Source organism: Alosa alosa, chromosome 16 (assembly GCF_017589495.1).
Source record: "Alosa alosa isolate M-15738 ecotype Scorff River chromosome 16, AALO_Geno_1.1, whole genome shotgun sequence".
Lineage (NCBI taxonomy): Eukaryota > Metazoa > Chordata > Actinopteri > Clupeiformes > Clupeidae > Alosa > Alosa alosa.
This window is the reverse complement of record NC_063204.1, coordinates 32,798,682-32,823,329: the sequence shown is the minus strand read 5'-3', so window position 1 is coordinate 32,823,329 and position 24,648 is coordinate 32,798,682. Positions and strand designations below refer to the sequence as shown.

Genomic DNA, 24,648 nt, shown 5'->3' with positions numbered 1-24,648 from the left:
GAAGACACCCTCCACTGAACAACCAGCAGATGGCAGTGTTGTATAACATGTCTGTTATCAACTGATAGCAACTGAATCTTTCCGACGCTGTTTTCCCAGTTCAGTCAAGTGGTCTATGACTAGCAGGATTAACGACATGGAAGACACTGGATTAAATGGATAGGTAAGTAATAACAACTAGCCAGAACGATTTATTATCGATTTTGATGTGTAGTGCCGTTTTTAATTTCATAGACTGTATTCAGTTGCTAACAGTTGATAACAGACATGTTGTACAACACTGCCATCTGCTGGTTGTTCAGTGGAGGGTGTCTTCGCATTCAAATCTAGTGGTATTTATTTGTGGATCTTGGTGTGCAGTAGGAATGTCTCAAAATTACGCCATCGACATAAAAAAAGCAAAAAAGGAGATTCACAAATGCAGATTCCACATACAAAGTCAAGCATATTTATTTTCAAATCTCGAAAATATATGTACAAAGACACGTTTATTTATATAAATTTGTTTATTTATTTGTATGTCACATTTTTATATTTGTATTTTGTATTTGGATATTTATAAATGTATGTATATGTATATATATCCTTTTATATATATTTAAATCATTTTGAGACAATTCTCACTCCATAGATAGGGGCTTGCCAAATCGAACATCTTAATAAGTCAACATTATATGATATGACCCTATTTTTACATTATAGCCTACATATGTTATAGCCTAACACTTATCTATAGGTGACTGATGAGATTCATGTTAGCATATATTCATTGGCGACACAATTAATATTGGAGCTATTTCACTGTCGCAGACCCAGACGTGCTTGGTAGCCTAGGCTACGTAGTCATAGGCCAACATGAGACTTAAGCCGCCGTGTCGTCATGACTTAGGTTATCCTATGTTCTTACTGTTGTTATTATCTGTAGGACATATTGTCTTTGGAACACAATTGTAGGCTAGGCCTATATTTGATTTTCAGTAAGCTTATATATCAATGATAAAGCTTCTTTTGTTGTAATTATTTAGTTTTTTTTTTATCTATGGAGGCTATTTCTTTAATGTTACATTATTATTTTGTTAATACATTCACCAGTAAATCACCACAAACACACGCGACTGTAGCCTATGGGCTTCTTCTGTAGCCTACCCTGCTTGCGCAGCGTGGCTAACAACGCCCCTAAAAACAAGTGTAACCGTCGGCTCCTCGAGGCTTATTACTTAAACGAAGTTATAGCAGCTATTAGGCCCGAGGTGCAGCGAAATGGCATCATCTGGTGGTCATACAATTCACCCGCTACCTCGAAGTGCAGGAAAAGTGGATATTCAATCACGCCATCCTTCAGGTCGCAGCGAAACGTAGGCGTACTTTATGTGCTGTGTCATGCTGCCATCTAGTGGTTGTGGAATATTTAACACCCATTATAGTTCTGGGAATAGATGGGCCCTCGAATAAATGTTATGTACTAAATGTACTTTGTTACAAATTATTTGGGTAATCCATCTGATAAATTGTGTTTTTCTTTTTATACTTCGTACCTTCATAAATTGAAGTGTATCATTAAGGTACATTTTTCAATGTCATTACTCTGACATTCGACATTAGTCGACCATAAATTTGGGCAATGGGCACATTGTAAGGGGTTGACACTTTGCATAAGATTTCTCCACATTACTTGATCCAAATTCTGTGCTTTTTGCTGTATAAATGTTGTACAAATATGTAGTTTCGTATCAAAGTGGAATGGTTGTTGTCATAAGTCAGCGGCGTTAGTTTATTTTGTTTACATGTGTTCAATGTAAGTCAATGGGCGCCGGTAATCGGTCAATGGCGGCGTCCAAAGAATATTTTGCCGGATAGCGAGACAGCGGTGTAAGGTGAAACTGTCAGACTTTGTCTACACGTGCAGAGCTAATGGACAGCCATTGGCTCATCCGCGTTCGATGGGCGGGGCTTGCGATAGGTCAATTGTGCAGGAAGTTGCATTTGTTAATGTTTATATTTAAAATTATTAGCAGGCACTTTTGTCCAAAACACACAGGGTTTTGTTTTAGTTTGGGGGACAGGCTGGCCCCACTTTGTTTGTTTCCAGTTTTCAGTGCCTGAGCTGCCTTTAGAGACCATATTTATTTTACAGTGTATTTACGGAATGGGCAGCTAGCAGATCGTGAGATTGCTGAATATGAAAAAAAATGGATAGGCTTGAAATCGTGTATGATTGCTGACTGTACCTGTAATGATTATACTGTGACTAGTTGCCTAAATATGCCTGAAATATGGTACATTCCTGCATGCTGTTAGTGGAATAATGAAATAGTGCTAGAGGGCATGAACATGGGGGCTCATGAACATGCCCCCAGACTGGAGCACTGTAGCTGCCTAGAGCTGACAGCTCTAGCTGTTGGCTGCAGCAACTCAAGCTAGGTAGAACCAACTGTTTTCATTTTATTTTGTACCAACAGTACTTGGTGACCCCGAGAAACAGAGATCTATGTGAAAAATAGCCGTAGTTCTCCTTTAAATAAATTGCTTCACAACAAGGGTGATTTACATGTTATGGCATCATAGCTGAGCACAACGATCAATGCCCACATACTGATCCAAGATGGCGCCGTACTATGGTGACTTGGGGGGTATTCCATCAACCTCGCTAAAGGCCAAACCTGGCTTATTTCGATAAGTCTCGCTAATTTTAGTGAGAAGTCCGTTCCATTAATGAGGTTAACGTGAATCCCAGCTTGGTAACCATGGGAATTTATGCCACAGAACTAACCTGCTCCGTAGCAGGTTAACTTTCAAGCTAAATTAAGCTGTGTTGCAAAAAAAAACAATCAGTCGGAAAACGAGTCCAAAAAGATGGTTCCGTCAACCTGTGCTCTCGTCACCTGTAGCCTACAACTTCAAAAATAGAAGTAGGCCTATAGAAATGTTTTTTTTCCGACAGTGCACCAAGCATGGATTTACACATTCACTACCTCCAAAGACTGTATGAAGATTATACAATTAAACATGTTTTAACTTCACGTGTGGTTCTAGGAATCGTGCTACTCTGTGTCACTTACGCTCGTGTGGTGGTGTAACGCAGCGAGACGGTATAGGAAAGGAATTACATTCTTAGCGTGTTCGCGAGGTTCGCTTCCCATACGAAGTATTAAGGCTACATTGTTTATCACCTTGATGATGGCATTTTTAGTTATAATCTTTGATGAAAGACATATGTCTACTGCTGATAAAGGGTCATGCACATTTGGTAGGCTGTTCAGTGACATATCTGATGCAAGCCAAAGGATAATTATTCTGTAGCCTAGGCAGCGAATAATTAAAACTGCTTCATTGTTCATGAATGTCAAATCAACTGTGTGCCACACAGATCAAAAACTAGGCATAAATTGAATTGAAAGCCATTGCATTTCAGATAATTTTATTTCAAACACTTTGGGACTTATGGGAGACAATAGGCTATTATTTTGATACTAATTTATTTTATGACCACCTACACCTAGACAATAATTTGGAGTGAACTCTTTTAATATAAGAACGTAGGCTATAGATAGTTTTGAATATATGGCAAAGTTGTTTTGAGTTTATACTATTTATTCATTCACTGTTTTGTTCAAGCATAGACTGTAGGCTATAGTCTATGTGTTCAAGAGTGAAGCCAATCAAACTCGCAATTGATTTCAAACCATTAGCATTGTTGTTTTAAATGTATGCTTTGATTATTCTCCAATTTCTGTAGGCAATCAATTTTTTTCTCTCTATGTTAAATTTGATGACTTTCGATGAAAATCCTGTAGATGGCGCTTGCCTATCGAACAGAAATCATCTAGTATTGTCTTAATTTTATGACATATATCGTCTTTTCATCAATCTACTGTTTTGGTCTACTTTTCTACCTGCGTGCGAGCAGAGATGAAGCTGAACTAAACCTCGCTTGAATAAACGAGGCCAAGATGCCGCTAACTTGAGTTAATGGAACGGCTTCAGCCCCAAGTGAAAGTCTACGCTAGTTCAAGCCAGGCTATTTCTGTTAAGCGCCGCCTTCATTAGCGAGGTTGATGGAATACCCCCCAGGTGTTGCTCTGTGTTTGTTTTGTTTATATACTGTTTTGTGTACTTCTGGAATCGTGCAATGGGCTTATTCGGTACGGCAGAGCCAAACTCTGCCGAACTCTGCCGGTCTCACAGTCCCTCGTTCTGGATTTACCACCTAATCTCCCTCGAGATGAGATGCCGGGGTCACAGACTAGCCCTGCCGAGCCTCATTCTATCCAATGTTCACTCGTTAGCAAACAAGAAGGACGAGATCACCTCCCTCATCCTCTCCCAACGGGATTTTAGAGACTTTGCTGCCATTTGCGGCGGTGTTGGTATTTACATCAACCAGAATTGGTGTACAGACACCAAAACTCTATTGTCTGGCTGCTCGCCTGATCTGGAGCATCTTCTACTCACCAAGGGAAATCTCCTTGTGATGATGTGCCGTCTCCGCAGCACATCACACTATTATTCTTTGATTATTATTATTAATGATGTATGTTATGTCAATTTCATGAATTATTATTTGGGTGTGTTCAATATGTCGGGCGCGTTCCTTTTTGCGCGAGGAATGTTGCTTAATATTTGGTCATGTGTTTTTGGGGGTGTGCTATGGTAATTTTTGATGTCACGATGTAGGCTTTTGATGTCCGCCCAGTAGGGGCGGTGTGCCCGTTTTGGGTGTTTAGACTTCGCCGGTGTCAGCGGAAGCAATTAGTTAATTGGCCATTTAAACGCCGGCTTTTCTCTATGTAGGGGTTCGAAGTTTCGTGACGCGCGGTAAGGGGCTGGTGGGAGTCCTGCGGTCAGGTCTGCTTTATATAGTGCCATGTAGCCCAGCCATAAGAGACCTTAAAATATTTGTGTCTGTTAAATGTTTTGTTTGTTTTTGGTTTTACTTCACGTCGGGTGCAATCTAGTGTCGGATAGGAAGTGGACTGTATTTTTGATTATTTTTGCACGTTGTAAATAAAACACTGTGGGCCCTCTTAAACCTGCTGTCAGCCTCACAGCAACTAGCCGACCATGTTCACATCATGGAAAACTCCAACCCAGACTCGGTTGTTCTGGTGCTTGGTGACTTCAACCACGTCTCCATGCAGAAAGCTCTCCTTAGATACAAGCCTCAGATCCACATCCCCACCAGGCTGGACAAAACATTGGACCAGTGCTACTCCTCCATACCGGAGGCATATCAGGCTCTAGTCAGAGCCCCAATTGGTGAGTCTGACCACAACACCATATTTCTTGAGACTTAAGACATCTAAATCAAAGACTAAGAGGGTCAAGAGGTGCTCTCCTGGGGCTATAGACATGCTATAAGACTGTTTTGACATCACTGACTTGGCTGTGTTTATCGCTGAGTTGGACAACATTGACTCTTTCACTGACTGCATAATGTCCTACATCTGTTTCAGGGTTTCCCGCAGCGCTTTGCAGTCAAGGCGGCCGCCTTGGCAAAACAACTACGTCGTCAAAAAAAAACAAAAAAACGTGTTACTTTGTCCTGTTTTCTCCCTTTCATTCCAAACCGTGACCAACGCCAATCTCCCTTCTCCACAGAACGCATTAAAAAAATAAGAAGAAACGTGTCATGAATCGAAAAATAATCAGATTTTATAATCTTTATATATGTAATATGCCTCCGAATCAGAGCTAGTGAGCGGAGCTGAGCGGTGCAAATATATCGCTCCTCGTAAGAATCAGTCAAATTAATTGTCAGGTGTGATGAAATGCGTTCATATTCCACTTTTTATGTCATAAACGTTGCAGGCCTATGGAAAGGTTAAATGGTAATGGTTGTCCAAATGATCAAGTTGTTGTTTCAATTTGTGTTTTAATCTATGCGGCGCATCGATGCTGGGTTCATCCGCTTGGCGCAAGTTTAAAATATTTAGCCGACCATGCGGATTTGTCATTTTCGTTTTTGGCAATTAATCCCGACTGATCCCTTTAGTTACCGCTGCCAAGCTTGTTTGTTGTTGCACTATCAGTGTTGCAGTCTTTAAAATAAATGTTCTGAGGAAATATATTGCCGTTGCTCTTAGTTCTTTGGGACCGGGAGCTAAATTGACCTGATGCGAATTTGACCGAGAAGGCCGAAAGTAAACAGCCACCTGCTCTCAGCACAGTGTTGACTTGCGCTCTAATCGGACGCCGCTAAGACTGACAATAATAGAGGGCCTAGGCCCGCCCAGGCCCATCTGTGCCTACACGAATGCTTTCTAAATGATTTAGCTAACTCCATCCCCATCAACGAACTTAGGCTATATGGCCAATATCTTTGAAATTTAACGGTCTTGGTTTTATTAGTGGGCATGCCTCAGACTGGTGGTGTGAGCGGTATGGGAGCTGAACAGAGCGCCACTCCGCCTCTAAATTAAAAAGCTCCGCTCAAATTCCATCCATATTACACAAAACTATAAAATGATCTAACTTCATTCACTCTCGGTGTATAGATCAGGACAGACTTGCGGAACAGGCTGCAGGTCAACAGTCTGACAGCCTGCATGAAGATAAGCATTAATGGTCCAATAGTAAAACAGTGCAATTACCAAAGGGCCCTTGAAATGATCTTTTTAAAGCCAAGGAGTATGGCTTTTAACAATGCTAGTTGTTAGCTCTGCCATAAGTAGTGACTGATCACATTTGCACATTTTGTTGTTTTGCACTTTCTTTTGCACTTGTTCTATAGTTTGTAATAGTTTGTTTGGTGTTGTTACTTTGTTCTTTGTTAACTGTTATTTTGAGAAGCTGGTTATTTATTTAAAATGTAGTGTTTAATAAATAATTGTTAAATATACAGAGTCTGTAGTGTATCGCACAAACAAGACACCAACACCCACACCCCCCCACCGACGGCAACCGATACAAGAACCCCCCCCCTCTCCGCTCGGATGGCAACCGATACCAGACCCCCCAGCCGGGACCTACGACCTACCACCTTGACGAACACATTTCCTGCGGGAAACCCTGTGTTTCTGTGAGTGTGTGTATCTCCACTGTTACCACCTACAGTAACAACAAGCCTTGGTTCAACAAGGAAGTTGAGCGCCTGTGCAAGGAGAAAGAGCAATACAAACTTCTCAAATCATACTCCGGAAGGCAGTCAATACAGCTAAAGCCAACTACAGAGTCAAACTTGAAAGCAAACTTCAGTATCACATCAAGGGAGTCTGGCAGGGCCTACAGGCGATCACCGACTACAAGACAAAACACCATATTCTTGATGACTTAATGACTTTTTTTTGCCATTTTGAGAACAACAGTGCCCAGATAAGCGCTCTCCCTCACCTGCTGGGGGAGGGGCACTCTCCCCTTTCCATCGTGGAGCATGATGTCCATAGACTGCTATGGCAACAGATCACCAACAAAGCAGCCGGAACTGATGGTGTGACACAAGCTACACTAAAGAACTGTGCAAACGACCTTGCTCCTATTTTCTCTTACATCTTCAACTGGTCTCTTAACAGTGCAGCGGTACCTGCATGTTTTAAATCAGCTATGATCATCCCAGTACCCAAGAAAACTAACATAACCTGTCGCAATGATTATAGGCCTGTTGCACTCACTTCTGTTGTCATGAAAATCTTTGCGCCTAGTCTGTAGGTACCTGTCACACATCACGCTAGACCCCCACAAATTTGCCTACAGGGCAAATATAGGGGAGTGGACGATGCAGTCTCACTCTGCACACATTTCATTCTACAACATACTGTTGATTTTGATTTGATTTTAGCTCAACTTTCAACACCATCCTGCCTGTCAAACTGTACAATTCTCTCCTGTCCATGGGAGCTAATCCCTCACTCTGTCAGTGGTTACTTAACTTTCTGTCTTGCAGGACACAGTGTGTTAAAGTCCAGAACAATATGTGTCATCACCCAGGGTTCTGAACACTGGCACCCCACAAGGGTGTGTCACCTCTGTTATTTTCTTTTTGCACCAACAATTGTACATCAAATTCTGCATCTGTTAAACTGCTTAAGTTTGCAGACGACACCACTGTTATAGGCCTCGGGGAGGAATCTTCCTATCGGAGTGAGGTCGAACAGCTGATGCAGTGGTGTGTAGACAATAACCTACTCCTCAATACAACCAAAACCAAAGAACTCATAGTTGACTTTAGGAAAAAGGCAGGCCGGCACCTTCCCATCTCCATTAATGGCCAAGTAGTGGAGTGGGTCCTCTCCTTCCATTTCTTAGGCACCACTACCCATCAGTCCCTATCATGGAACCTGAACACCAGTCTCATTATTTCCAAAGCCCATCAGAGACATTTGGGGTCAGTCAAGCAGGCATGATCCACTTCTATCGGGCTACCATTGAAAGCGTGTTCACCTTCTCCATCCTGGTCTGGTATGGTAGTGCCACCAGCCAGGACAAACAACAGCTTGAGAGGGTAGTACGCAGGGCCTCTAAAATCATTGGCTGTAGTCTGCCTACCATAGCCTCACACTACAACACCAGAATTTCCAGGAAAGTCAAAAACATCATCTCTGACCCCTCCCATCCAGCACACCATTTATTCACACCCTTACCATGCACCATATATGTGTCAAGTGTTGTTACTCCCTGTTATTTATGTGTCTTTTTGTCTTTTGTCTTGTTATGTTGTGTTGTCATTGTTGTGTAAAAACATGTGAGCATACCAAAGCACATTCCTATCAACTGTCATCCGCCGGACTGGACCCCCCGAAAGGAGGGTAGGGCAGACACAGTTTTCTGTGTATAGCTCGAGAATTGTAGGGCCTAGGAGGACCACCTTTTATTTGTATGTTGGTCTTAAGGGGCCATTACCCAATTTCATTTATAGCGATATGTTTGTATAGCCAATAACCACTCATTTCATGTATAGCGCCACCTAGTTAAAAATGAAAAAGCAAAAATGAGATCGCAGATATCTCTGACCTGACCATGGTCAAAACTGCACGAAATTGGAAGTGTAGGATTTTTATGACACCTTCTGAATGCACGCCAAGTTTTTTGGAATTCCCTTCATGGGGGGCCATACAACAAATTAATTTATGTGTACATTTAGTGACTGTACACCAACAGAGTTTTCTGTGAATATCTTGAGAACCGTAGGACCTAGGATGACCAATTTTTTGCGTATGTTTGCCTCCAGGGGTCATGTTAACCCATTCCATATGCACACATGTGAATAAACAGATACACACACACACATACATTCACATACACACACACACACACACACACACACACACAAACATAAACACGTACACGCACACATGCACACAATTCAAGAATTTCTCAGAATTATGAACAGGCAAGATGGGGGTGGGGTTGTATTAAATGTATTTTACATGTGAAATCTATGCACTAATCATGTTTTGGTTTGGCTGTTGTGCATCCCTCAGATAGGTGCTACACTACAGGCTTTGAACCGGTTTATGGAAAGAAAACGAAAACCAGAAACTTTTGCCATTTTGATAGGAACAAAAACGAAACCTTATGAATTTTCTATATTCTGGAACAGAAACATTTTTTTAAAATAGTGGTAACTGGTTAATACTGGTTCTTTTTTTGTTCCTAGGAAGGTTTGTGTCTTCAATGAAATGGTGAGGGTCACCTCCTGTCATTCAATGAATGCATGGAGAGTGCAGACAGACAGAGCTTGCCACTAGCAGGCAATCAAAAGGCCTATTAGGTCTCCAAATCTCAATTATTTAATTTTACCTGTTTTCTCTTTTTACGAGGATGTGACGAACATTGTTGGAAAAAACTAGCAAAGTTAAGGCTGTAGCTTTAATTTATTTGGAAAAAAAATAATAGTCCTCATTTTGGTATTTAGTAGTGCTGTCAGTTAACCCTCTATACCCCAATAGAATGTTACAACAATGCCTCTGATTCCTGGAAGTTCCAGGAAAAAAAGTCAATTTCAGTAATATTTTAAATAATGAAAAATAACTTAAAAAGTAAGGCAAAGTGTCGAATGCAAGTTACATTCATATTAAAGGTCAGAAACTGCTTTTTAAAATGATATATAATTCATTGCCAGTTATGTATGCACAATTTCCATAGACTGCTATTGATCTGAATGAAATGATCGAAATTGTGATATGATGACAACTAAAAGACTAAAAGAGAAGCTTTTCAATCTTAAAATATCATCTAAAAATATATGATAGACCAACTTAACTATTACATTGCAAAAAATATGAAACTGTTGAGTAGTTCAGGGGTTATTATTTTTTTTATCTAGTCTGTAAAGAGCAGCAGATGGAATTTTGTCATTTTCATGTAGCAACTACCATTTCAGAACATTACAGTAGTTAGAATAGGCCAATATTATTAGTGATAAGAGACCATTACATTGATACAACACAATAAAATAATAGTAATATAAATACTACTACTACTACTACTACTACTACTAATAATAATAATAATAATAATAATAATAATAAAGGTATTGTTATTATAAAAAACAGCAAGAAAGAACTTCCAACTAAAACCTCATTATCTATTTATATATATTTTTTTATTATTATAACAACAGTATTATATTAATTAGACCGAAGCAACACAAACCTAACAGATTACATTTCATTAACTATGCAATAAACTATGACATACCATGAAATTCATGAAAACATGGTGGCATTTTGCACAATGGCGCAGAACAAGTTGAGCAGCCAAAAGAAGTTTCAATGCACCGCCCACTATTGGTGCGGCGCCCTGCTCTAATGCAGCTTACACATCCCTTTTTCCTCCCCTCAAAGCGCACAAGTGAGTGGCCTTCTTTTAAATTCCTACTCACTACAAAGTCGATACCCAGGGTATTGATGCCCTGGACACCCCGCTTCCTGCCAAAAAAATCATCACATAGGGCATGCACGATTTTAAGTTTGAAGGCTTTCAGGCCCCAGGTTTTCCTGCCCTTAGGAAGTGGCCTGAGCTGAAGCTGCCACACAATATGTGCATTTATAATTGCAATATCAAACAGTCCCCAGAACAGGTACTTCCACCATTTCTTTCCAGTTCGCCCAACATTGTAATAGCTTCGAAACTGGTCTAGATGGTCAACCCCTCCCATTTTCCTGTTGTAATCAAGGACCGCTTCTGGGCACGAGATTAGATTAGCATTAAACTTGGATCTTTGCTTCATTTGGTCTCTGCCTGCATGATTGCTTGAAACTATATACACATCCCTTTTGTCCATCCACCTCAATACCATCATCCCATCCCTTCCCACTTTTCTGCTCTCCCGTATCATTAATTTTGGTTCCGTGATTTGCGTTGGAAAGCCTATGGAGGTCTTTCTGATGGTGCCACAATAGTAGGTGTTATGATCAAGCAAGTCTCTCACCAAGGGAATGGAAGAAAAAAAATTATCTGCATAGACATGATAGTGCTTGTCCAAATATCCTCTAAGCAGATGCATAACTACTTGGTAGGCCAAACCTTTTCCCTGTACGTCATCTTTTCCCGTGTAAACATTGAAGGCGAGACAATAACCTGTCAAAGAGTCACAAAGGCACCATAACTTTATGCCCCATTTCACTGTTTTTTTCGGCATATATTGTTTCCAACGCAGTCTCCCATCAAATTTAATCATCGCTTCGTCCATAGACAGCGCAGACCAGGGCACAAGCAGTTTTGGGAAATTTTCTTGTAGCACTTGTATAAATGGCCTAACTTTTGCCAGCTTATCTGTATCCTCTCCTTGTGAACTGCACTGAAAAAATTGGCAAATTAATTCAAAACAGCGATATATGGCACTCGGACACATGGATCAGAGCTCCAGAAGTCGGCGAGGCAGGGTAAACGATGGATACCCATGAGGATATTGAAACCAATGAAGGCCCTCATCTCCTCCTCTGTTGTATCGTACCACGTGGCGGGGGGGTTGCTGGATGCAGCATACATATTTGTAAACTACACTAGATTTGAGATGAATAACACCCCAACCATCTGCCACAAGATATCCAGCACGTTGGTCAAGATACATCTGGGGCCAGGATCAACCATACAAGGCTGGATGGAGGGAACTGGGATAGAGTCAGACCATGGTGGATCGTCGTGTGTTTGTACCCTTCCTCTCTGTCTCCTTCTCCCACTGTTTCTCCCTCTCACTCCCAAGCTTCCTCCTCTTCTTCCTCTCCCTCCTCCTCCTCCTCCTCTCCATCCTCCTCCTCTTCCTCCTATCCCTCGACCTCTTCTATACTCTGCCCTGGCTCTCACTCTGGTCTCCACTTCTTCCTCCACTGCTTCACCTGCCTCCTCCGCCTCTTCTCTCTCCATCATTACCTCTTCCTCTTCTTGCATAGCCTCTCCTCACCTTGAGAGCTGTGATCTGACACATCCGACAGATTGATCTGACAATGAAAGTTGCACACCAAAAGTCTGTTCGGATTCAATATTAGCCCTATCTACAGTCTGTTATAATAATAATAATAATGATATTAATAATAATAATAATAATAATAATATATTATTATATTATATATATATATATATATATATATAAATAATATAATAATATATTAATAAAATAATATATTATTAATATATATATATATATATAAATAATATTAATAACAAATTAATATATTATATATATATCGATATGGATTAGCCTACTCTGATGACTGCCATAGTGAGCTAGCTAACAACGTATGGAAGTAATGCCAAATCTATGCCAATGTCTTGTATGGATCTAGCAGATTAGAAGACAGGAATGAAGAAATTTCATGTTTTCTGAATTTTTCGGCAAAAAGGTAAAAGACATCCCAGCGCCGCACTGCACTTGTTGAAGTGTTACACTAACTAGTGTTAGTGTTCAACGTTAGTGAAAGTTAGCGCTAAACTTAGCAATCAACTTAGCGATCACTGACATATTTTGTTTACGGTCATATTCTTTTATTGCCAACATTACATTTACAACTTACATCAGTGTCATTGCCATCCAATATGGGAAGATCTTCTTCCAGCACCTGAGATGGATCAGTGCACATCAAAACCGTCTCGGCCAGACTAAACCTGCGGCGTTTCGGTGCAGAAGACATTATCTCTTTGCCTGTTACTTTGTCTCATGATTTCGGAGGCTATAATGTTTAGAATTGTAGGTCCTGACGGCGGGAAAAGAAGTAAATTGTAACAAATCCTATGATTGATGTGACACAGTGACATGAGTGACGATTTGGCAGATAGCATAGGCTACTGTAACTTTGAGACTTGAGTCCTCATTCATATCAGCTGAACTGCTGCGGCCGCACGGAGCAGATAGGCACATCTCGTAGCATAAAAGATCAACATATATCAAAGCCTACAAGCAGATTGTTTTGTTTTGATGGCTGGGGAAAAGAGTAAAGTGTTACAATCCTACGACTGCTGTGCCAAATTGATCATGGCAAGATGAGTGACGTTTGTTAGATATCTTGCCATCATTCATATCAGCTGAACCACAGCGGCCACGGAGCAGAAACAGGCACATATCGTAAAAAAACGCAAATATCTAAAAATAAATCAATACAAACATATGTGTTTGATTATGACAATACATCGAAGGGGATCTAAAATATTCTATAATATATAATCTGTAGTGTACATAAGCTGTAGAAATTAAGTGATCGCCTGTATTCATCCATGAAAAAACACCGGCCGCTCGCGGCCGTTACGGGGAAGAACAACGGCGACGGCCGTTACGGGGTACAGAGGGTTAAACGCGTTATTAACGGCGTTAATGCAAACCTATTTTAACGGTGTCAATTTTTTTATCGCAAGATTAACGTTCTTTTTGGTCTAACAAACTTTGTAGTTTTTTCACATGCTGTTGGAACAACTACTAACGTTAGAACAACTACAACACCACACCGAATACAGCTAGGCCGGAAACTACGCACAGATGAATGGAATGGAACGTTGAATGTGCTGCACGTACACACCCCCTTTTAGGGGAAAGATTACTGTTTGGATATAATGGAAACCTATGCTGCATCGAAGTGGGGAGCGAAAAGGGCTTATATACTTACTAAATCTTGAAACAAACGTGAATAAAGGGCACAAAATAAGGTTGGTGTAAGAGTTATCTGTGTGTTTATGGGATTAATATGACCATTATGTTCCTATTTGTTGCTCTTGCAGTTTACTAACAGGAGTGTCATGAATGTAGGCACAGTCAACTCCCTGCCCCTCCTCTGCATGTGCATTTAACAAAATATTCACGATTGTTGAAGGATTGTTGTTGCCACATAGAAGCATTGCATAGGCTCCACAAACAAAGTGGAGAAGCTGCTTTTATCCATTATGCCCCAAAACTATGGAACACCCTGCCTCTGTACATCAAGCAGGCGAGTTCAGTAAATATATTTTTTAAAAGATCTGAAAACATACCTGTACAGGAAAGCTTTTAGTTAACTCATCTTATCCTGTAGACTACTTTTTCAGATTATTCTACATCTGCTGCCATTGGAGGGCGCAGCCAGCCAGAAGCAGATGGGCTCCCCCTATTAAGTCAGATTCTGCTTAAGGTTTCTTCCTGGAATATGGGAGTTTTTCCTTGCCACAGTTGCCATATGGCGTGCTTGTGGGGTAAAGGGTAAAGGCTGCCAGTCTTATGACATGTTATTTTCTATATTTTTGATATGTTGCTGAGTGGATCATACACTCTAAAAAATGCTGGGTTATTTTCTCAACCCAAACGCTGAGTTGAAACTGTTGGGTCATTGTGTGGGGTTGTTTTTACTCATGTTGGGTTATTTTCTGTAACCCAGCTTGTTGGGTTGATAGTTTAGGACAGCGCCCCTCCTCTCCCCCACCTGACGTGAGCACACTACCCAGCACCAGGGTAACTTTAACACAGCTGCATAGTTATTTCAGAGTTCGGGGAAAATCGTTATTCTTTCAACCGTTCATGCAGTCCAGCAGCTGTCAACATGCAGTGGAAATCAGGCGATTTCGGAAGGTATGTATCTACTTTTAACTTTTATTATTATTATTATTATTCAGACGGATTTTAAGTCCACCCAGAGATACCCTTCGTGATATGAATGGATATATTTATCTTTGAGTTCAGTTGAAAAGAATGGAATCTAATGTAAATGAATGTCGAAAGCAGAGTGCATCGCACTCATGTCGGCATTGGTGTCCACAGCAATTTAAAACACCATTCAGCCGACCGCCTAATATTTTGTCTCTGTTTCTAATGAGACAAAGGATTTTTAATGTTTGTCAACATCATTCACTGATAATGGTTCGTGAAAGTCTTGATATAAAGTTCTGTCAATACCCAAGCAGCAAAACACGTTATTTGAACCAAAACAAACGTTTTATTTAGGTTGTATTTTGGTTTCAAATAAAACAGACGTGTTTAGTACGTTCTTTCAACGTGTTTTCTGGCACCAGTACAAATAACCCTGTTAAAAACGTCCATTGAACGTTGTAACCTGGTGCCAAAAGACACGTGCAAAACCCAACGCATCTAGCACCGATTCCAACGTCAACAGAAGATGCAATTTCGGTTTCAATTTACACCAACTATTACCAACTAAAAAACAACGTAAATTACACGTTCAAAATGGGTGAAAATCACAACGTTTTTTCATGCACGTATCTGACACTTACTTTCAACATTGAATGAAGGTGCTGGTGTGGTGTTATTTTTACACCAAATACTAACGAGGGGAAAATGTGTGCAAAACATGCCAGACACGTCTGATGTTAACCAGAGGCAAAACTGTGAGCACACCAGCAATTGTGCGACTGCTGGTCCGCGGAGTGAAATTATAAGCCTGGTGCGCAATTGATTGCGCAACTGCGGGCCGACAGAAAAAAATGGTAATCAGGAAGAACAGAAATACTTGCTAATTTGTTGTCATTAAACATGGAGCAAACAATTAAATTATGGTGTGAGCGTTCGTCGAATGCATGAATGCATTTCATTAAAAAGCATGTCAATTGTTTCTCCATTTGCCTACCAGAGTATGATGATTGCATGCGGGAAACATCCCAAAACAATAGTACTCATATAATTGCTGTTGTTTTTAGATCTAATGCAACCATGCTTAAGTAATTAACTATTCTTATTATATTTTACATTAGTAGCCTAAAGCAGTCCTCTGATGTGCATGTTTTCACAAACTTTTCGTGAACAATGTTATAACATAACTATAGCACTGTAAACATTGACTGCTTTGAAATGAAACTGCATGTATAACTATAGGATAATAAAAGTAATTGTTGTAATGATAATCATAATAATGGTTTGATGGGGGCATGTGTAGGTGGGCCCTATGACTTCAAAGTCTGCCATGACCGGGCCTCAACTTGAATTTTGAGAAAGCTGAGCTAGCCTACTACACATTCGGCCATTGAACTGGTGTACAATAGTTGTTGCTACATTTAGCCAAGAATGCACAGGATTTGATAGTTAGTTAATTATAGTGTATTATTTAAATACCTTTTCTGTACCACCCAGGTAACTGTAAACCTCCAAGAAAGTGTGGAGATAGCAGGAGAGTAGACAATTACAAAATTATATTTTTTTTATTCTTAAAGCACAAGTACATTCTATTAAGAGAGGTTTTGCTGCATGATATTGATTTGAAGTAATTAGACGTTGACATTGAACTGTTGACTATATAGTGCAAAGTAACACACAAGCTGTTTCACTAGTCTTTAGTCAGTATGACATTTAATTACATGTCATATTTACTTCAGTTTATCCATTTAAGCAATATCCTAATCTATAATAAACAATGAATATAGGAGAATAGCAAATAAACAATAAAGGACTGTAACTATAGGGATATAAAACTCGACAACCTCCTGAACGCTTCCGATACGCCCCGTGAGGAAAGCCTTTTATCTCATTTGCCCATAATTTCTTGGAAAACTTTGACCAAGCAATTGAAAGGATAGTAGATCTATAACTATGATAGTTATCCTATTTGAGCTCCAGACTAGCTTATGAAGGGATGCTGATTCAAGACGGGAGGGTATAACCCATATGAAATGGTTAGCCTACTATTGAGCCATTATCAGCATTAAAGATGTTGTAGCATAGTTTGACCTCAGGGTGGCGCACGCACACCATAGTCAGCTGTTGTTATGCCAACTTCAGTTTGTCGTTACGCTTTGACACTGAAGGAAACCCAAGCCTAATGTCCGAAAGGAAAAAAGGTACTAAATACTTTGAAATCGCTCAATTCTTTCATAAATGTAATCAAATTCAATACTAATAAGTTATTTTATATCAAAGATCAATCCAGAAGTGAAAACCGACGTGAAGCCAGTGCTCAACGTTATGCTTTTCACCACGAAGCTCAGGTAAGCAGAGCTACTTGCTAACTACATTGGTAAACTTGAAAATGTAGAATCGAATGCGTGATGTAGACCATGATAATTACATTTTTATAAAACCAATCGGAGTCTGTCAAGTCAAGTCAGTTTTATTTGATAAGCAACGTTCAGTTACTTATATTCAATGTCTTAACCAGCAGTGTAGATCTCTAATATTACTATAGTTTAATACTATTTCCAAAATAGTTTGGCTACTTCTGTTAGCTGTAGGCTAGCGCTATACGGGAAGTCTGTAGGATTGGCTAGCTGGCTAATGCGGGCTCGCGCCATGGCTTGCGCCCTAGTGAAATTCAGGTGAAATTGTATGAACGTTGGTAACGTGATTAATAGTAAATGTAGCGTTTTCATGGAATTCATCCTCTAGGTTGATTCTCCGGTTTACACTCGTTGTTATGTTTTGATCCACTATTTTTATGTAAAGAAGTAAAGAAACTGTTCATAGAAATAAGCTTACATCATATATGTTTGTATTGTTTCAGAGAGGAACTTCAGCAGGCCAAGCATTGGATGACTTCGAGCGGCACCACGGCAACCTAAGCCCGACATCAAGCCCAAGTCCGTCACAGTCGCTGATGCTATTTTAAATAAATAAATATAGCCATATTTATTACAATTATTCATTGGTTATGCCTTTTCCATCGAAGTTAGAATAACTGGCCACATAAATGCTGTTATAAAGCTTCCTAGTAGCAAATATTCTAAGAACTTTACTTCCTCCTAGTCCACCTCCTGTAGTCGTGGAGATAAACACCAAAGCAGTTCTGAACTCCCGGCGGTCTGCTTAATGGTGTTTTAAATTGCTGTGGACACCAATGCCGACATGAGTGCGATGCACTCTGCTTTCGACATTCATTTACATTAGATTCCATTCTTTTCAACTGAACTCAAAGATAAATATAGCCGCAAGCGGCAATGGCGGGCCCGAGCACCTGCGGGCTGCAACCAGTGACATTTCGGAATCCAACAAAGCACCGACGTGGTGCGTTCGCGAAATGTACATATTTGATGTGTGTGCTATTTGTTTTTGCATTTTATTTTCTGGCACATTTACTTGCTTGGCCAGCTGGGGGCGCAATGCAAGGCAGGCCCATTGGATGTCATCATAATCATAATATAAATTAACCTGAGAAATTTCAGACCATTCATTTTAAGCAAAGAACATTTCTGATACACTTTTTGGTTGGCCAGATGGTGGTGCTATGTTAGGCATTGAAATTACACATGTGAATATCATCACAATAATGATATCCAAAATGTTTGTAAACTTTCAGATCAATCACTTAAGGCATTGTCCATTTCTGGCACATTTCCTGCTTGACCAGGTGGTGGCGCTATGCCAGGCAGGCCCATTGGGTGTCTGGATATCATCATAATCATGATATCTATTAACCTGAGAAGTTTCAGACCATTCATTCAATGCACTGTGATTTATGACACATTTTCTGTTTATGTGGTGAGATATTAAAATCATATCAAATATATTACAACATTCCAAAATCCATTCACAATTTAACATCAGCGACATCTTGGCATAATGTTTGCCAAATTTTAAATGAATCTGACAAACCGTCTAGGAGGAGTATGTTCAAATTGATCATGTGAAATCAGCATAAGTGTCATTCTTTCTGTTGCCAGTTGGTGGCGCTATGCCAAACATGCATTACGGGCATGTGAATATTATTATTAACATGGTCTTCAATGACCTGTGAAATTTAAAACATTTCAAGCCATGCATTGTGAATTATGACACATTTATTGTTTATGTGGAAGGGCATTAAAATTAATAATTTCGCCATTTTGTGAAATTACAACATATCAAAAAAAAAGCTTCACAATTTATAATCAGGAACATCTCGGCGTCATGTATACCAACTTTGACATGAATCGGATCAACCGTCTAGGAGGAGTACGTTAAAATTGATCATGTCCACAACGCACAAAATCTCAATTACCTCACTTCCTGTGGGCGTGGCTAATGGCAAATGTTGTTTGTTTTTGGGAGTTACATACACCCACCAAATTTGGTGTGTGTATCTAAAACTATATGCCAACCACAAGTCACAGTGACATAAGGGGGCGCTATGGAGTTCCTGGGCAACGCCCGCGGCCAAGCTTTTATCCCTGTCTATTCACTGTATCCCTTGATGTGTGTGCCAAATTTCATGCGTTTTCACCCATGGGAAGCACCTCTTTTGGCATCATGATTCATCACATATTTCATCACATATTAGTCTGCACAAAATCCCAAATACCTCACTTCCTGTTTGGCGTGGCTAATGCATTGTACATACGAAAGTTGTTCATCTTGGGGAGATACACACACCTACCAAATTTGGTGTGTGTAGCTGAAAGTATATGCCCACCACGGGATCAGTCATCTAAGGGGGCTTAAGGGGGCGCTAGCGAGTCTATGGGCCATGCCCGGGGCCAAGCTTTTTTACCTAGCTGCTTTGTGTGACACCTGATGTGTGTGCCAAATTTCAAGACTTTTTCGATTATGTTAACCACCTCAAAAACAGGAAAGCAAAAAAGTAGAATAACAATAATAATAATAACTAGAAAAGCATTTCCTGAAGGAAATACAGTGCATGAAAATGCAAAAAATATGATGTAAAATATTATACAGAGTAAAAACAAACTATATTGGTTGCTAAGTAGATGAGGTTTAATATAGTTGGAATGACTGAACAGTTAAATAGGTGGATAGTTTAAATGGTTAAATTATTTATAATAATAATAATAATAAAGCTTTATTTGTATAGCACCTTTCATACACAGAATGTAGCTCAAAGTGCTTTACATTTGAAGCATGTAACACAATAATAGTCAGTCAGTCATTATCAATCACTTTTCTTTGCTGTTTATGTTATACTCAGCAACATATCAAAAATATAGAAAATGACGTCAGAAGACTGGCAGCCTTAACCCTCTTACCCCCCACAAGCACGCCATATGGCAACTGTGGCAAGGAAAAACTCCCATATTCCAGGAAGAAACCTTGAGCAGAACCTGACTTAATAGGGGAGCCCATCTGCTTCTGGCTGGCTGCGCCCCAATAGTAGCAGATGTAGAATAATCTGAAAATGTAGTCTACAGGATAAGATGAGTTAACTAAAAGCTTTCCTGTACAGGTATGTTTTCAGATCTTTTTTTTTAAAAATATTTACTGAACTTCGCCTGCTTGATGTACAGAGGCAGGGTGTTCCATAGTTTGGGGGCATAATGGATAAACGCAGCTTCTCCACTTTGTTTGTGGAGCACTTTGGGTAATGATTAAAAGATTAGAATTGGATGATCTAAGTTTCCTTTGTGGTTGATAAGATATTAAAAGCTCAGAGATATATGAAGGTGCTATGCCATTCAGAGCTTTGTAAGTAATTAACATAACCTTAAAATCAATTCTATAGGAAATAGGGAGCCAGTGCAGTTCAGCCAACACAGGGTGATGTGTTCTCTCTTCTTAGTCTTAGTTAAAAGTCTAGCCGCAGAGTTCTGTATGAGTGCCAATTTCTTTAGATGTTTTGGGAAGACCAGTGAAAAGTGCATTGCAGTAGTCTAACCTGCTAGGGATAAAGGCGTGAATTAGTTTTTCTGCATCTTGTTGAGTTAAAAGGGCCGCACTTTGGCAATGTTTCTCAAGTGGAAATAGGCTGTCTGAGTAACTTTACTGATATGGGGCTTAAAACTTAACTCTGCATCTAAGATGACACCGAGGCTTGTTACTTTTGGTTTGACCTGGTGTGCCAAGTTCCCCAGATTATTAAGAATAATATCTCGCTTTAGTTTTGGTCCAACCAGAAGTACCTCTGTTTTGTCATCATTTAGTTTCAAAAAGTTTTTGCTCATCCACTGATTAATGGAGGTTAGGCATGCAGTGAGGGAGCAAAGGCCATCTGGGTTAGTTGGCTCCACAGAAAGATACAATTGGGTATCATCTGCGTAGCTGTGGAAGTTTACATTATGCTGACTTATGACGTTTCCCAATGGAAGCATATATATAGAAAATAGCAGGGGACCAAGGCAGCTCCCCTGGGCCACACCAAAAGGCAAGTCATGTTTTTCAGATACATGATCTCCTAGACTGATATAAAAATCTCTGCCAGTAATGTAGGTTTGAAACCAGTTTAGAGCATTATCAGAGAGACCCACCCACTTCGCAAGGCGGTGAATTAGGATGCTATGATCAATGGTGTCAAATGCCGCACTCAAATCCAGAAGAATAAGGATTGAGACTTTGTTTGAGTCGGTAGCTAGTCTGTATTTAGGTAGATAGTTGACGATAACTGACAGTTGGAATGGCTCTAATGTTTGCTAGCAGTTATGCTAACTATGTTAACAAAGATAATAAAGTTAACCAAGTTACTATGCTAACTAGCATGCTAACAATGTTAAAATGCTAACTATGCTAACCATGTTACTTAGCTAACTTAGCTAATCATTTTTAGCAGTTTTGCTAAAAATGCTAACTAGCATGCTAGCATGCTAATTATGCTAACCATGTTACTTAGCTAACTTAGCTAATCATTTTTAGCAGTTTTGCTAAAAATGCTAACTAGCATGTTAGCATGCTAACTATGCTAACCATATTACTTAGCTAACTTAGCTAATAATTTTTAGTTGTTATGCTAATTATGCTAACTAACATGCTAGCATGCTAACTATGCTAACCATGTTACTTAGCTAACTTAGCTAATCATTTTTAGTAGTTTTGCTAAAAATGTTAACAATGTTAGCAATGCTAACATGCTAACTATGCTAACCATGCTAACTAGCTACAGTGTGTAGGAGTCATAGATGATGATAAGTAACAGTTACAATGGCTGAACAGTTAAAAAGTTCAGTATTTTGAAGGGTTAAATTGTTTAACAGTGAAATATTGTAGTGAGGACTTTTATTTTGAAACTAGGAAGCAGTTGAACAGGATGTGTAGTCTTAATAGGGCCAGTTTGTATGCTTAAAGCCTGAGACTGGCAGTTGATCCAGGTGGCCTGAACACCTTCCATAGGATTCTAATCGCTGTGATGTCATAAAGGCCCAATGTTAAGTCAATGGGGAAATTTTGAGTAGTTTTTAATTAATAGTTTAAAAAGTATAAAAGTTACAAAGGTGAAAAATACAAAGCCCACATGTCATAAGTAAGACCTACGTAACATAGTTTGAATGAAGTTTCTACGTTAAACGGTTGAAGCTGCATTAAGTGAGTTAAGGCAAAACTATAAACTAAAAGCATAGTTAGCATAACTGCTAAAAATGATTAGCTAAGTTAGCTAAGTAACATGGTTAGCATAGTTAGCATGTTAGCATAGCACCCATGTCCTAAGTAAGACCTACGTAACATAGTTTGAATGAAGTTTCTACGTTAAACGGTTGAAGCTGCATTAAGTGCGTTAGAAGAAGAATGCAAATGAAATGAATGAAAATGCAAAAAATATGATGTAAAATATCATACAGAGTAAAAACAAACTATATTGGTTGCTAGGTAGATGAGGTTTAATATAGTTGGAATGATTGAACAGTTAAATAGGTGGATAATTTAAATGGTTAAATTATTTAGGTAGATAATTGACGATAACTGACAGTTGGAATGGCTCTAATGTTTGCTAGCAGTTATGCTAACTATGGTATCAAAGATAATATTGTTAACTAAGCTACTTTACTTAGTTAACTTAGCTAATGTTTTAATTTTTAGCAGTTATGCTAACTATGCTAACTAGCAAGCTAGCATGCTAACTATGCTAACCATGTTACTTAGCTAACTTAGCTAATCATTTTTAGCAGTTTTGCTAAAAATGTTAACTAGCATGCTAACTATGCTAACCATGTTACTTAGTTAACTAGCTACAGTGGGTAGGAGTCATAGTTTACTAATATAGTTGGAATGATTGAACGGTTAAATAGGTGGATAATTTAAATGGTTAAATTATTTAGGTAGATAATTGACGATAACTGACAGTTGGAATGGCTCTAATGTTTGCTAGCAGTTATAATAAGATAATAATGTTAACCAAGTTACTTAACTTAGTTAACTTAGCTAATGTTTTCATATTTAGTAGTTATGCTAACTAGCATGCTAACATAATCAGTATGCTAACCATGTGACTTAGCTAACTTAGCTAATCATTTTTAGTAGGTATGCTAACTATTCTAACTAGCATGCTAACATGTAAACTATGTTAACCATGTTACTTAGCTAACTTAGCTAATCATTTTTAGCAGTTATGCTAACTATGCTAACTAGCATGCTAACTATGCTAACCATGTTACTTAGCTAATCATTTTGAATAGTTTTGCTAAAAATGCTAACTAGCATGCTAACATGCTAACTATGCTAACCATGTTACTTAGCTAACTTAGCTAATCATTTTGAGTAGTTATGCTAACTATGCTAACTAGCATGCTAACTATGCTAACCATGTTACTTAGCTAATCATTTTGAATAGTTTTGCTAAAAATGCTAACTAGCATGCTAACATGCTAACTATGCTAACCATGCTACTTAGCTAACTTATCTAATCATTTTGAGCAGTTTTGCTAAAAATGCTAACTAACATGCTAACTATGCTAACCATGTTACTTAGCTAATCAGTTTTAACAGTTTTGCTAAAAATGCTAACATGCTAACTATGCTAACCATGCTAACTAGCTACAGTGGGCAGGAGTCATAGTTGATGACAAGTAACAGTTACAATGGCTGAACAGTTAAAAAGTTCAGTAGTTTAAAGGGTTAAATTGTTTAACAGTGACATATTGTAGTGAGGACTTTTATTTTGAAACAGTTTTTGGCAGAGGAAGCAGTTGAACAGGATGTGTAGTCTTAATAGGGCCAGTTTGTATGCTTAAAGCCTGAGACTGGCAGTTGATCCAGGTGGCCAAAACACCTGCCATAGGATTCTAATTGCTTAACGGACGTATTGTGATGTCATAATCATAATGTTAAAGGAACCATATGTAAGATTGTGGCCAAAACTGGTACTGCAATCACTTTCAAAATACGGAAGAGCGGTGTATCCCATCCCCCTCCCCCCTGACTCGAGGTTGCCAACCCTGATGGCGAAACACTACTGACTTCGTGATTAGTAGATAGGTGGAGGTTGGCGCATCAGGCCAAAACACAACATGACATGACAAAACACAACATCAACATCAGTTGAGGGCTGCAACTTCACTTTTTAAATGACAATATCCTGGCCGGACTACTGTTGTCAGTGATATAAGTATTTGAAATTAACATGATTTCTTAATGTCTAGTGACATATCAGGGCCATTTTATGATTAATTGAAATATTT

The 24,648-nt window shown here is 39.2% G+C and overlaps 1 protein-coding gene and 1 long non-coding RNA gene across 2 annotated transcripts in view; one reads left to right on the top strand and one right to left on the bottom strand.

Annotated features, from left to right (window-relative positions):
* si:dkey-12l12.1 overlaps nucleotides 1-24,648 on the bottom strand; it is a 70,345-nt gene that overhangs the window by 3,316 nt on the left and 42,381 nt on the right. The gene's annotated exons all lie outside the window — the stretch shown is intronic.
* LOC125309561 lies at nucleotides 17,165-17,858 on the top strand. The gene is made up of 3 exons (XR_007196145.1): nucleotides 17,165-17,181; nucleotides 17,261-17,328; nucleotides 17,841-17,858. It is a non-coding gene; the product is annotated as an uncharacterized LOC125309561 (long non-coding RNA).